This window comes from Danio rerio, chromosome 4, assembly GCF_052040795.2.
Source record: "Danio rerio strain M-AB ecotype USA chromosome 4, GRCz13ab, whole genome shotgun sequence".
Lineage (NCBI taxonomy): Eukaryota > Metazoa > Chordata > Actinopteri > Cypriniformes > Danionidae > Danio > Danio rerio.
Window position 1 is genome coordinate 52555531 of NC_141024.2, and position 13347 is coordinate 52568877.

General features: G+C 42.1%; 8 non-coding genes across 8 annotated transcripts; all 8 read right to left on the reverse strand.

The window, feature by feature from the left end:
* Positions 1 to 298: 298 nt before the first annotated feature.
* On the reverse strand, positions 299 to 380 carry trnas-gcu (transfer RNA serine (anticodon GCU)). The gene has a single exon. It is a non-coding gene; the product is annotated as a tRNA-Ser (tRNA).
* A 1990-nt stretch (positions 381 to 2370) lies between these two features.
* On the reverse strand, positions 2371 to 2452 carry trnas-gcu (transfer RNA serine (anticodon GCU)). The gene has a single exon. It is a non-coding gene; the product is annotated as a tRNA-Ser (tRNA).
* A 1180-nt stretch (positions 2453 to 3632) lies between these two features.
* On the reverse strand, positions 3633 to 3714 carry trnas-gcu (transfer RNA serine (anticodon GCU)). The gene has a single exon. It is a non-coding gene; the product is annotated as a tRNA-Ser (tRNA).
* A 758-nt stretch (positions 3715 to 4472) lies between these two features.
* Positions 4473 to 4554, reverse strand: trnas-gcu (transfer RNA serine (anticodon GCU)). The gene has a single exon. It is a non-coding gene; the product is annotated as a tRNA-Ser (tRNA).
* A 1990-nt stretch (positions 4555 to 6544) lies between these two features.
* Positions 6545 to 6626, reverse strand: trnas-gcu (transfer RNA serine (anticodon GCU)). Its single transcript has one exon. It is a non-coding gene; the product is annotated as a tRNA-Ser (tRNA).
* Positions 6627 to 8020: 1394 nt separating this feature from the next.
* trnas-gcu (transfer RNA serine (anticodon GCU)) lies at positions 8021 to 8102 on the reverse strand. Its single transcript has one exon. It is a non-coding gene; the product is annotated as a tRNA-Ser (tRNA).
* Positions 8103 to 9073: 971 nt separating this feature from the next.
* trnar-gcg (transfer RNA arginine (anticodon GCG)) lies at positions 9074 to 9155 on the reverse strand. The gene has a single exon. It is a non-coding gene; the product is annotated as a tRNA-Arg (tRNA).
* A 557-nt stretch (positions 9156 to 9712) lies between these two features.
* Positions 9713 to 9794, reverse strand: trnas-gcu (transfer RNA serine (anticodon GCU)). The gene has a single exon. It is a non-coding gene; the product is annotated as a tRNA-Ser (tRNA).
* Positions 9795 to 13347: the final 3553 nt, after the last annotated feature.

Sequence of the window (13347 nt, forward strand, 5' to 3'; positions counted from 1 at the left end):
ATCCTTTAAAACGATAAGAGCGTGCAAGTAAAACACCTTCCACGGAAGCACCGGCCTCTTTCAAACGCCAGAGCATTTGAACGACAAGGATGGGATTCGATGGACCCTTCCACCTCGTCATGTTTGTACTCACATTCATGATGGGGGCTGCAATCTGACATTTCTGTATGTATTTGGTGCTATTTTCGGTGAAGATGACGTTAAATTTTGCAACAACATCCTTCAAAACGCTAAAAGAGTTAGAGTGAAAGTACTTCTACAGAAACACCATGATCTCTCGAATGACAGAACATATGAGCGACGAGGATGGGATTCGAACCCACGCGTGCAGAGCACAATGGATTAGCAGTCCATCGCCTTAACCAATCGGCCACCTCGTCACGTACTTTCCTTCTTCTCTGGTGGAGGCCGGACTGTGGCACATAATTGTGAATGTATGTTTCTGCAACTATTTTCGGTAAGATGACTTTCAGTTTTGCCATATGAACGACAGATCAAATGAACGACAAAAATGAGATTCGATGGATTCTTCCGCCTCGTCATGTATGTACTCACTTTCATGATGGGGGCTGGAATCTGACATTTCTGTATGTATTTGCTGATATTTTCGGTAAAGATGACGTTAAATTTTGCAACAACATCCTTTAAACCGCTAATAGAGTTATAGTGAAAGTACTTCTACAGAAACACCATGATCTCTCGAATGACAGAACATATGAGCGACGAGGATGGGATTCGAACACACGCATGCAGAGCACAATGCATTAGCAGTCCATCGCCTTAACCACTCGGCCACCTCGTCATGTACTTTCCTTCTTCTCTGGTGGAGGCTGGACTGTGGCACATAATTGTAAATGTATTTTTTCTGCAACTATTTTCGGTCAGATGACTTTCAGTTTTGCCGTAGGAACGACAAAAATGGGATTCGATGGACTCGGCCACCCCGTCATGTATGTACTCACTTTCCTGTTGGGGGCTGGACTACGCCATTTCTGTATATATTGGCTGCTGTTTTCGGTAAAGATGACGTTAAATTTTGCAACAACATCCTTCAAAACGATAAGAGCGTGCGAGTAAAACACCTTCCACGGAAGCACCGGCCTCTTTCAAACGCCGGAGCATTCGAATGACAAGGATGGGATTCGATAGACCCTTCCACCTCGTCATGTTTGTACTCACTTTCATGATGGGGGCTGGACTATGGCATATGTTTGTATTTGCAGCTATTTTTGATAAAGTTGACATAAAATTTTGCAACAACATCCTTTAAAACGCTAAAAGAGTGAGAGAACTTATACATAAACATCATGATCTCTCTAATACCAGAACATATGAGCGACGAGGATGGGATTCGAACCATGTGTGCAGAGCACAATGGATTAGCAGTCCATCACGTTAACCACTCGGCCACCTCATCCGGCCTTTCCTTCTTCTCTGGTGGAGGCCGGACTGTGGCACATATTTGTATATGTATGTTTCTGCAACTATTTTCGGTAAGATGACTTTCAGTTTTGCCATATGAACGACAAGAATGGGATTCGATGGATTCTTCCACCTCGTCATGTATTACTCACTTTCATGATGGGGGCTGGAATCTGACATTTCTGTATGTATTTGCTGCTGTTTTCGGTAAAGATGACGTTAAATTTTGCAACAACATCCTTTAAAACGATAAGAGCGTGCGAGTAAAACACCTTCCACGGAAGCACCGGCCTCTTTCAAACGCCAGAGCATTTGAACGACAAGGATGGGATTCGATGGACCCTTCCACCTCGTCATGTTTGTACTCACTTTCATGAAGGGGGCTGGACTATGGCATATGTTTGTATTTTCAGCTATTTTCGATAAAGTTGACGTTAAATTTTGCAACAACATCCTTCAAAACGCTAAAAGAGTGAGAGTACTTCTACAGAAACACCATGATCTCTCGAATGACAGAACATATCAGCGATGAGGATGGGATTCAAACCCACACGTGCAGAGCACAATGGATTAGCAGTGCATCGCCTTAACCACTCGGCCACCTCGTCACGTACTTTCCTTCTTCTCTAGTGGAGGCCGCACTGTGGCACATAATTGTAAATGTATGTTTCTGCAACTATTTTCGGTAAGATGACTTTCAGTTTTGCCATATGAACGACAGATCAAATGAACAACAAAAATGGGATTCGATGGACTCGGCCACCCCGTCATGTATGTACTCACTTTCCTGTTGGGGGCTGGACTACAGCATTTCTGTATGTATTTGCTGCTATTTTCGGTAAAGATGATGTTAAATTTTGCAACAACATCCTTCAAAACGCTAAAAGAGTGAGAGTTAAAGTACTTCTACAGAAACACCATGATCTCTCGAATGACAGAACACATGAGCAACGAGGATGGGATTCGAACCCACGCGTGCAGAGCACAATGGATTAGCAGTCCATCGCCTTAACCACTCGGCCACCTCGTCATGTACTTTCCTTCTTCTCTGGTGGAGGCTGGACTGTGGCACATAATTGTAAATGTATGTTTCTGCAACTATTTTCGGTCAGATGACTTTCAGTTTTGCCGTAGGAACGACAAAAATGGGATTCGATGGACTCGGCCACCCCGTCATGTATGTACTCACTTTCCTGTTGGGGGCTGGACTACGCCATTTCTGTATATATTGGCTGCTGTTTTCGGTAAAGATGACGTTAAATTTTGCAACAACATCCTTCAAAACGATAAGAGTGTGTGCGAGTAAAACACCTTCCACGGAAGCACCGGCCTCTTTCAAACGCCAGAGCATTTGAACGACAAGGATGGGATTCGATGGACTCTTCCACCTCGTCATGTTTGTACTCACTTTCATGATGGGGGCTGGACTATGGCATATGTTTGTATTTGCTGCTATTTTCGATAAAGTTGACATAAAATTTTGCAACAACATCCTTCAAAACGCTAAAAGAGTGAGAGTAAAAGAAATTCTACAGAAACACTATAATCTCTCGAATGCCAGAACATATGAGCGACGAGGATGGGATTTGAAACCACACGTGCAGAGCACAGTGGATTAGCAGTCCATCGCCTTAACCACTCGGCCACCTCGTCACGTACTTTCCTTCTTCTCTGGTGAAGGCCGGACTGTGGCACATATTTGTAAATGTATGTTTCTGCAACTATTTTCGGTAAGATGACTTTCAGTTTTGTCGTATGAACGACAGAGCAAATGAACAACAAAAATGGGATTCGATGGACTCGGCCACTCCGTCATGTATGTACTCACTTTCCTGTTGGGGGCTGGACTACAGCATTTCTGTATGTATTTGCTGCTATTTTCGGTAAAGATGACGTTAAATTTTGCAACAACATCCTTCAAAACGATAAGAGCGTGCGAGTAAAACTCCTTCCATGGAAGCACCGGCCTCTTTCAAACGCTAGAGCATTTGAACAACAAGAATGGGATTCGATGGACTCTTCCACCTCGTCATGTATGTACTCACTTTCATGATGGGGGCTGGACTATGACATTTCTGTATGTATTTGCTACTATTTTCGGTAAAGATGACGTTAAATTTTGCAACAACATCCTTCAAAACGCTAAAAGAGTGAGAGTTAAAGTACTTCTACAGAAACACCATGATCTCTCGAATGACAGAACACATGAGCGACGAGGATGGGATTCGAACCCACGCGGGCAGAGCACAATGGATTAGCAGTCCATCGCCTTAACCACTCGGCCACCTCGTCATGTACTTTCCTTCTTCTCTGGTGGAGGCTGGACTGTGGCACATAATTGTAAATGTATGTTTCTGCAACTATTTTCGGTCAGATGACTTTCAGTTTTGCCGTAGGAACGACAAAAATGGGATTCGATGGACTCGGCCACCCCGTCATGTATGTACTCACTTTCCTGTTGGGGGCTGGACTACGCCATTTCTGTATATATTGGCTGCTGTTTTCGGTAAAGATGACGTTAAATTTTGCAACAACATCCTTCAAAACGATAAGAGCGTGCGAGTAAAACACCTTCCACGGAAGCACCGGCCTCTTTCAAACGCCAGAGCATTTGAACGACAAGGATGGGATTCGATGGACTCTTCCACCTCGTCATGTATGTACTCACTTTCATGATGGGGGCTGGACTATGACATTTCTGTATGTATTTGCTACTATTTTCGGTAAAGATGACGTTAAATTTTGCAACAACATCCTTTAAAACGATAAGAGCGTGCAAGTAAAACACCTTCCACGGAAGCACCGGCCTCTTTCAAACGCCAGAGCATTTGAACGACAAGGATGGGATTCGATGGACCCTTCCACCTCGTCATGTTTGTACTCACATTCATGATGGGGGCTGCAATCTGACATTTCTGTATGTATTTGGTGCTATTTTCGGTGAAGATGACGTTAAATTTTGCAACAACATCCTTCAAAACGCTAAAAGAGTTAGAGTGAAAGTACTTCTACAGAAACACCATGATCTCTCGAATGACAGAACATATGAGCGACGAGGATGGGATTCGAACCCACGCGTGCAGAGCACAATGGATTAGCAGTCCATCGCCTTAACCAATCGGCCACCTCGTCACGTACTTTCCTTCTTCTCTGGTGGAGGCCGGACTGTGGCACATAATTGTGAATGTATGTTTCTGCAACTATTTTCGGTAAGATGACTTTCAGTTTTGCCATATGAACGACAGATCAAATGAACGACAAAAATGAGATTCGATGGATTCTTCCGCCTCGTCATGTATGTACTCACTTTCATGATGGGGGCTGGAATCTGACATTTCTGTATGTATTTGCTGATATTTTCGGTAAAGATGACGTTAAATTTTGCAACAACATCCTTTAAACCGCTAATAGAGTTATAGTGAAAGTACTTCTACAGAAACACCATGATCTCTCGAATGACAGAACATATGAGCGACGAGGATGGGATTCGAACACACGCATGCAGAGCACAATGCATTAGCAGTCCATCGCCTTAACCACTCGGCCACCTCGTCATGTACTTTCCTTCTTCTCTGGTGGAGGCTGGACTGTGGCACATAATTGTAAATGTATTTTTTCTGCAACTATTTTCGGTCAGATGACTTTCAGTTTTGCCGTAGGAACGACAAAAATGGGATTCGATGGACTCGGCCACCCCGTCATGTATGTACTCACTTTCCTGTTGGGGGCTGGACTACGCCATTTCTGTATATATTGGCTGCTGTTTTCGGTAAAGATGACGTTAAATTTTGCAACAACATCCTTCAAAACGATAAGAGCGTGCGAGTAAAACACCTTCCACGGAAGCACCGGCCTCTTTCAAACGCCGGAGCATTCGAATGACAAGGATGGGATTCGATAGACCCTTCCACCTCGTCATGTTTGTACTCACTTTCATGATGGGGGCTGGACTATGGCATATGTTTGTATTTGCAGCTATTTTTGATAAAGTTGACATAAAATTTTGCAACAACATCCTTTAAAACGCTAAAAGAGTGAGAGAACTTATACATAAACATCATGATCTCTCTAATACCAGAACATATGAGCGACGAGGATGGGATTCGAACCATGTGTGCAGAGCACAATGGATTAGCAGTCCATCACGTTAACCACTCGGCCACCTCATCCGGCCTTTCCTTCTTCTCTGGTGGAGGCCGGACTGTGGCACATATTTGTATATGTATGTTTCTGCAACTATTTTCGGTAAGATGACTTTCAGTTTTGCCATATGAACGACAAGAATGGGATTCGATGGATTCTTCCACCTCGTCATGTATTACTCACTTTCATGATGGGGGCTGGAATCTGACATTTCTGTATGTATTTGCTGCTGTTTTCGGTAAAGATGACGTTAAATTTTGCAACAACATCCTTTAAAACGATAAGAGCGTGCGAGTAAAACACCTTCCACGGAAGCACCGGCCTCTTTCAAACGCCAGAGCATTTGAACGACAAGGATGGGATTCGATGGACCCTTCCACCTCGTCATGTTTGTACTCACTTTCATGAAGGGGGCTGGACTATGGCATATGTTTGTATTTTCAGCTATTTTCGATAAAGTTGACGTTAAATTTTGCAACAACATCCTTCAAAACGCTAAAAGAGTGAGAGTACTTCTACAGAAACACCATGATCTCTCGAATGACAGAACATATCAGCGATGAGGATGGGATTCAAACCCACACGTGCAGAGCACAATGGATTAGCAGTGCATCGCCTTAACCACTCGGCCACCTCGTCACGTACTTTCCTTCTTCTCTAGTGGAGGCCGCACTGTGGCACATAATTGTAAATGTATGTTTCTGCAACTATTTTCGGTAAGATGACTTTCAGTTTTGCCATATGAACGACAGATCAAATGAACAACAAAAATGGGATTCGATGGACTCGGCCACCCCGTCATGTATGTACTCACTTTCATGATGGGGGCTGGAATCTGACATTTCTGTATGTATTTGCTGATATTTTCGGTAAAGATGATGTTAAATTTTGCAACAACATCCTTCAAAACGCTAAAAGAGTGAGAGTTAAAGTACTTCTACAGAAACACCATGATCTCTCGAATGACAGAACACATGAGCAACGAGGATGGGATTCGAACCCACGCGTGCAGAGCACAATGGATTAGCAGTCCATCGCCTTAACCACTCGGCCACCTCGTCATGTACTTTCCTTCTTCTCTGGTGGAGGCTGGACTGTGGCACATAATTGTAAATGTATGTTTCTGCAACTATTTTCGGTCAGATGACTTTCAGTTTTGCCGTAGGAACGACAAAAATGGGATTCGATGGACTCGGCCACCCCGTCATGTATGTACTCACTTTCCTGTTGGGGGCTGGACTACGCCATTTCTGTATATATTGGCTGCTGTTTTCGGTAAAGATGACGTTAAATTTTGCAACAACATCCTTCAAAACGATAAGAGTGTGTGCGAGTAAAACACCTTCCACGGAAGCACCGGCCTCTTTCAAACGCCAGAGCATTTGAACGACAAGGATGGGATTCGATGGACTCTTCCACCTCGTCATGTTTGTACTCACTTTCATGATGGGGGCTGGACTATGGCATATGTTTGTATTTGCTGCTATTTTCGATAAAGTTGACATAAAATTTTGCAACAACATCCTTCAAAACGCTAAAAGAGTGAGAGTAAAAGAAATTCTACAGAAACACTATAATCTCTCGAATGCCAGAACATATGAGCGACGAGGATGGGATTTGAAACCACACGTGCAGAGCACAGTGGATTAGCAGTCCATCGCCTTAACCACTCGGCCACCTCGTCACGTACTTTCCTTCTTCTCTGGTGAAGGCCGGACTGTGGCACATATTTGTAAATGTATGTTTCTGCAACTATTTTCGGTAAGATGACTTTCAGTTTTGTCGTATGAACGACAGAGCAAATGAACAACAAAAATGGGATTCGATGGACTCGGCCACTCCGTCATGTATGTACTCACTTTCCTGTTGGGGGCTGGACTACAGCATTTCTGTATGTATTTGCTGCTATTTTCGGTAAAGATGACGTTAAATTTTGCAACAACATCCTTTAAAACGATAAGAGCGTGCGAGTAAAACACCTTCCACGGAAGCACCGGCCTCTTTCAAACGCCAGAGCATTTGAACGACAAGGATGGGATTCGATGGACTCTTCCACCTCGTCATGTTTGTACTCACTTTCATGATGGGGGCTGGACTATGACATTTCTGTATGTATTTGCTACTATTTTCGGTAAAGATGACGTTAAATTTTGCAACATCCTTTAAAACGATAAGAGCGTGCAAGTAAAACACCTTCCACGGAAGCACCGGCCTCTTTCAAACGCCAGAGCATTTGAACGACAAGGATGGGATTCGATGGACCCTTCCACCTCGTCATGTTTGTACTCACATTCATGATGGGGGCTGCAATCTGACATTTCTGTATGTATTTGGTGCTATTTTCGGTAAAGATGACGTTAAATTTTGCAACAACATCCTTCAAAACGCTCAAAGAGTTAGAGTGAAAGTACTTCTACAGAAACACCATGATCTCTCGAATGCCAGAACATATGAGCGACGAGGATGGGATTCGAACCCACGCGTGCAGAGCACAATGGATTAGCAGTCCATCGCCTTAACCACTCGGCCACCGCGTCACGTACTTTCCTTCTTCTCTGGTGGAGGCCGGACTCTGGCACATAATTGTAAATGTATGTTTCTGCAACTATTTTCGGTAAGATGACTTTCAGTTTTGCCATATGAACGACAGATCAAATGAACGACAAAAATGGGATTCGATGGATTCTTCCACCTCGTCATGTATGTACTCACTTTCATGATGGGGGCTGGAATCTGACATTTCTGTATGTATTTGCTGCTGTTTTCGGTAAAGATGACGTTAAATTTTGCAACAACATCCTTCAAAACGATAAGAGCGTGCGAGTAAAACACCTTCCACGGAAGCACCGGCCTCTTTCAAACGCCAGAGCATTTGAACGACAAGGATGGGATTCGATGGACCCTTCCACCTCGTCATGTTTGTACTCACTTTCAAGATGGGGGCTGGACTATGGCATATGTTTGTATTTGCAGCTATTTTCTATAAAGTTGACATAAAATTTTGCAACAACATCCTTCAAAACGCTTAAAGAGTGAGAGTAAAAGAATTTCTACAGAAACACCATGATCTCTCGAATGCCAGAACATATGAGCGACAAGGGTGGAATTCGAACCCACGCGTGCAGAGCACAGTGGATTAGCAGTCCATCGCCTAAAGCACTCGGCCACCTCGTCACGTATTTTCCTTCTTCTCTGGTGGAGGCTGGACTGTGGCACATAATTGTATATGTATGTTTCTGCAACTATTTTCGGTAAGATGACTTTCAGTTTTGCCGTATGAACGACAGAGCAAATGAACGACAAAAATGGGATTTAATGGACTCGGCCACCCCGTCATGTATGTACACACTTTCCTGTTGGGGGCTGGACTACGGCATTTCTGTATATATTGGTTGCTATTTTCGATAAAGTTGACGTTAAATTTTGCAACAACATCCTTCAAAACGCTAAAAGAGTGAGAGTACTTCTACAGAAACACCATGATCTCTCAAATGCCAGAACACATGAGCGACGAGGATGGGATTCGAACCCACGCTTGCAGAGCACAATGGATTCGCAGTCCATCGCTTTACCCACTCGGCCACATCGTCACATACTTTCCTTCTTCTCTGGTGGAGGCCCGACTGTGGCACATAATTGTAAATGTATGTTTCTGCAACTATTTTCGGTCAGATGACTTTCAGTTTTGCCGTATGAACAACAGAGCAAATGAACGACAAAAATGGGATTCGATGGACTCGGCCACCCCGTCATGTATGTACTCACTTTCCTGTTGGGGGCTGGACTACAGCATTTCTGTATGTATTTGCTGCTATTTTCGGTAAAGATGACGTTAAATTTTGCAACAACATCCTTCAAAACGATAAGAGCGTGCGAGTAAAACACCTTCCACGGAAGCACCGGCCTCTTTCAAACGCCAGAGCATTTGAACGACAAGGATGGGATTCGATGGACCCTTCCACCTCGTCATGTTTGTACTCACTTTCATGATGGGGGCTGCAATCTGACAATTCTGTATGTATTTGTTGATATTTTCGGTAAAGATGACGTTAAATTTTGCAACAACATCCTTCAAAACGCTAAAAGAGTGAGAGTAAAAGTACTTCTACAGAAACACCATGATCTCTCGAATGACAGAACATATGAGCGACGAGGATGGGATTCGAACCCACGCGTGCAGAGCACAATGGATTAGCAGTCCATCACCTTAACCACTCGGCCACCTCGTCATGTACTTTCCTTCTTCTCTGGTGAAGGCCGGACTGTGGCACATATTTGTAAATGTATGTTTCTGCAACTATTTTCGGTCAGATGACTTTCAGTTTTGCCGTAGGAACGACAAAAATGGGATTCGATGGACTCGGCCACCCCGTCATGTATGTACTCACTTTCCTGTTGGGGGCTGGACTACGCCATTTCTGTATATATTGGCTGCTGTTTTCGGTAAAGATGACATTAAATTTTGCAACAACATCCTTCAAAACGATAAGAGCGTGCGAGTAAAACACCTTCCACGGAAGCACCGGCCTCTTTCAAACGCCAGAGCATTTGAACGACAAAAATGGGATTCGATGGATTCTTCCACCTCGTCATATATGTACTCACTTTCATGATGGGGGCTGGAATCTGACATTTCTGTATGTATTTGCTGCTATTTTCGGTAAAGATGACGTTAAATTTTGCAACAACATCCTTCAAAACGCTAAAAGAGTGAGAGTACTTCTACAGAAACACCATGATCTCTCGAATGACAGAACATATGAGCGACGAGGATGGGATTCAGACACACGTGTGCAAAGCACAATGGACTAGCAGTCCATCGCCTTAACCACTCTGCCAACTCATCTCGTTTACACCTTTTTCTCTGGTGGAGGCCGGACTGTGTCACATATTTGTAAATGTATGTTTCTGCAACTATTTTCGGTAAGATGACTTTCAGTTTTGCCATATGAACGACAAGAATGGGATTCGATGGACTCGGCCACCTCGTCATGTATATATTCCCTTTCCTGATGGGGGCTGGACTATAGCATTTCTGTATGTATTTGCAGCTCTTTTCGGTAAAGATGACATGAATTTTTGCAACAACATTCTTTAAAACGATAAGAGCATGCGAGTAAAACACCTTTCACAAAAGCACCGGCCTCTTTCAAACGCCAAAGCATTTGAACGACAAGGATGGGATTCGATGGACTTGGCCACTTCGTAATAAAATTTTGCAACAACAACCTTCAAAACGCTAAAAGAGTGAGAGTAAAACAAGTTCCACAGAAGCACCAGGCTCTCTCGAATGCCAGGACATATTAGCGACGAGGATGGGATTTAAAGAGCACAATGGATTACCAATGCCAGCTGCTGAAGGATTGTCCATCAATATTTCACAAATGTTGAAGATGAGAGCCAATCGGAGCGATTCGCTCCAACATTGTTGCCAATCATGTTGCAGCGCCTGAACATTTGCAGCCAATCGCAGACCGGAATTCTCAACATTTTCAACATTTGACCAATCAGAGTCATGGCAATGTTAAAGCTGGGGAAGGAACCGTTCCAAGATTTACCGCTAGGTGTGCAGTCAAACAGGTTAGTCAGATGTCAATCAATTTTCTGAACTGAGCCGAAGGTACACGAAGGAATGACGCGGTCCTCTGGAGGCGGGTCAGAGGTCAAAAAAGTTCAGTGACCATCAGTGATATTCAACGAACAGCATCATTCGACAGAGCACAGCATCGTTTTGCTTAAAGTAAAGGATTTTTTCCGATAGTGATTTCCTAAAAAAGGTAAGAAAAACTACACAATTGCATGAATTAATGTTTTAGTGTGTTGTATTTCAAATTTGAATACTTTAATTCAAAACCTTTTATTTATAGGAAAAAAAATGTCTGAAAAATCTCATAAAGCTATGTCAGACGCTGACTGGATTTCACCTCTGAAAAAGTTTGCCTGCACAGGAGTTTGGCCATCAAATTAGGGCAACAGGCCAGCTCCTCGACAAAAAAAGTGGCATGAGATTTATCAAAGGGTGTGTATTTCGTTTGCATGATATAACGTTTGTTGAAATTTGCTTAACAGAGTAACGTTAACTTGTTAGGCTTCAGTACATTCAGTACAGTATCTGTGTAAAACATGTCATACTTGTTTTTAAATATTAAAGTGTTTTAAATTTCATTTATTTTGAGATTTACATAAAATAATTTAGTAAGTTTGACCGTTTATGAGAGAGATCTCAAAAGGTGGGGGAATGGATTATGAGTGTACACTACACAGCATGTGGTTTTAAGGCCTGAAATGTTCCTGTCCAGTTCCTTTTATTCTTCTTTTCGTTTTTGGAGATACAAACTGTACGATTACATATTAAATAAATATTACACACTTTAGAAACAGTGGTAAATTAATTTACAGAGCTATTGAGTGCTTCATTAAGGGTGTCATTGAGTTATAATTCTTGATTAGTTATAAAAGTTTTTTGTATTGTGTAAAATTATTATATTTTTCATGATTTTTTTCAGATTGAGAAATACCCATTGCCACGAAAAGCATCAACTGCTATAGCTTGGAGAAGGGGTATACGTGTGTGTGGATTTCAAGCATACACTTTTCATCTTCACACAGAAAAAAAATCCTCAATAGGTTTGAGGAAAAGAGAATATGGAGGGGGAGATAAACAACTAAAAAACATGGGTGGGCAGTAAACCAGTTATGAACCAGATGAGCTCTGATTTCTGAATTGCAATTCTGTGTGAAAGGTGTTTACTCATGTGATGAGTTAGTATGCTAAGTAGGGCAACTGACTTTACAATTGTGAATGACAGTGTGTTCTTTGTGAAAACAAAAGATTTTCTGCATGAAAATTGTGCAAAATGCAGAGAATTGTGTGTAGTGTTTTGAAAAAAAGTGTGTTTGAACCTGCAATTTGAATGTAAAGCAGGAATTGTGCTTGTAGTTTAGCAGAGTTGGTTAAGGGGGTTGGCGCATCAGTTACATGTTGTAGTCATTGTGTCTGAAATACAAGTATTTGTGTGTAAACAATTGGAAAAAACTGTAAGAGCCTATCTTTCAGATGTACCTTTCAGGATGATCATTTGAACTCTTTGTCAGTGCCTGAGCCCTTTATTAGCACATTTAGGTTTATTTAGGATAACGTTGTAAGATTAACGTTACCATCTTAATTATAGTGTAATTGTTCTTTTGTTTTGTTTTTTTTAATCCTTTTTTTACTGACTTTTAAACTTTTTTTCAACTTTTCTGTTACAGGTGATATGAGACAAGGACATGTTAAAATGTATGTATTGCATTTTTGACTCAAAAACGCAAAAAGAGGGGAACTTCTCAAACATTATCGTTTGGATTATGGTGGTTGTACAAAAAATGGTACCTTTTCCATGCCTACACAAAGACCTTCTTTGTACATTCAATACCATTAGTAGTTTAAAAGTTCCCCTGGCAAAAATTCATACAGAAACACGATTGGGCAGTGATGACGCAATAGCACCACTTACATTTACTTTTCAGCACTGTAAATTTTCTGAGCCCAGGCCAATAGCACATTTTCTGAAGCACTTGTGTAGTACACATTTGAGTAAGCATGAAAAGATACAGTTTCCCTACAAACATTGCAAGTTTCAAAGCAGTGTTTATGCAACTTTTAATGCACATATTTAGAATTTTACTGGAGTGAATGCGATCTTTCAAGTACTTTGTTTTTTTATTGTTAGATGACTTGCTTGATCCATCAGAATTGAAGGGTTCTGACCCATTCCCATTGTGAGTCATTTTTTGTCTCAG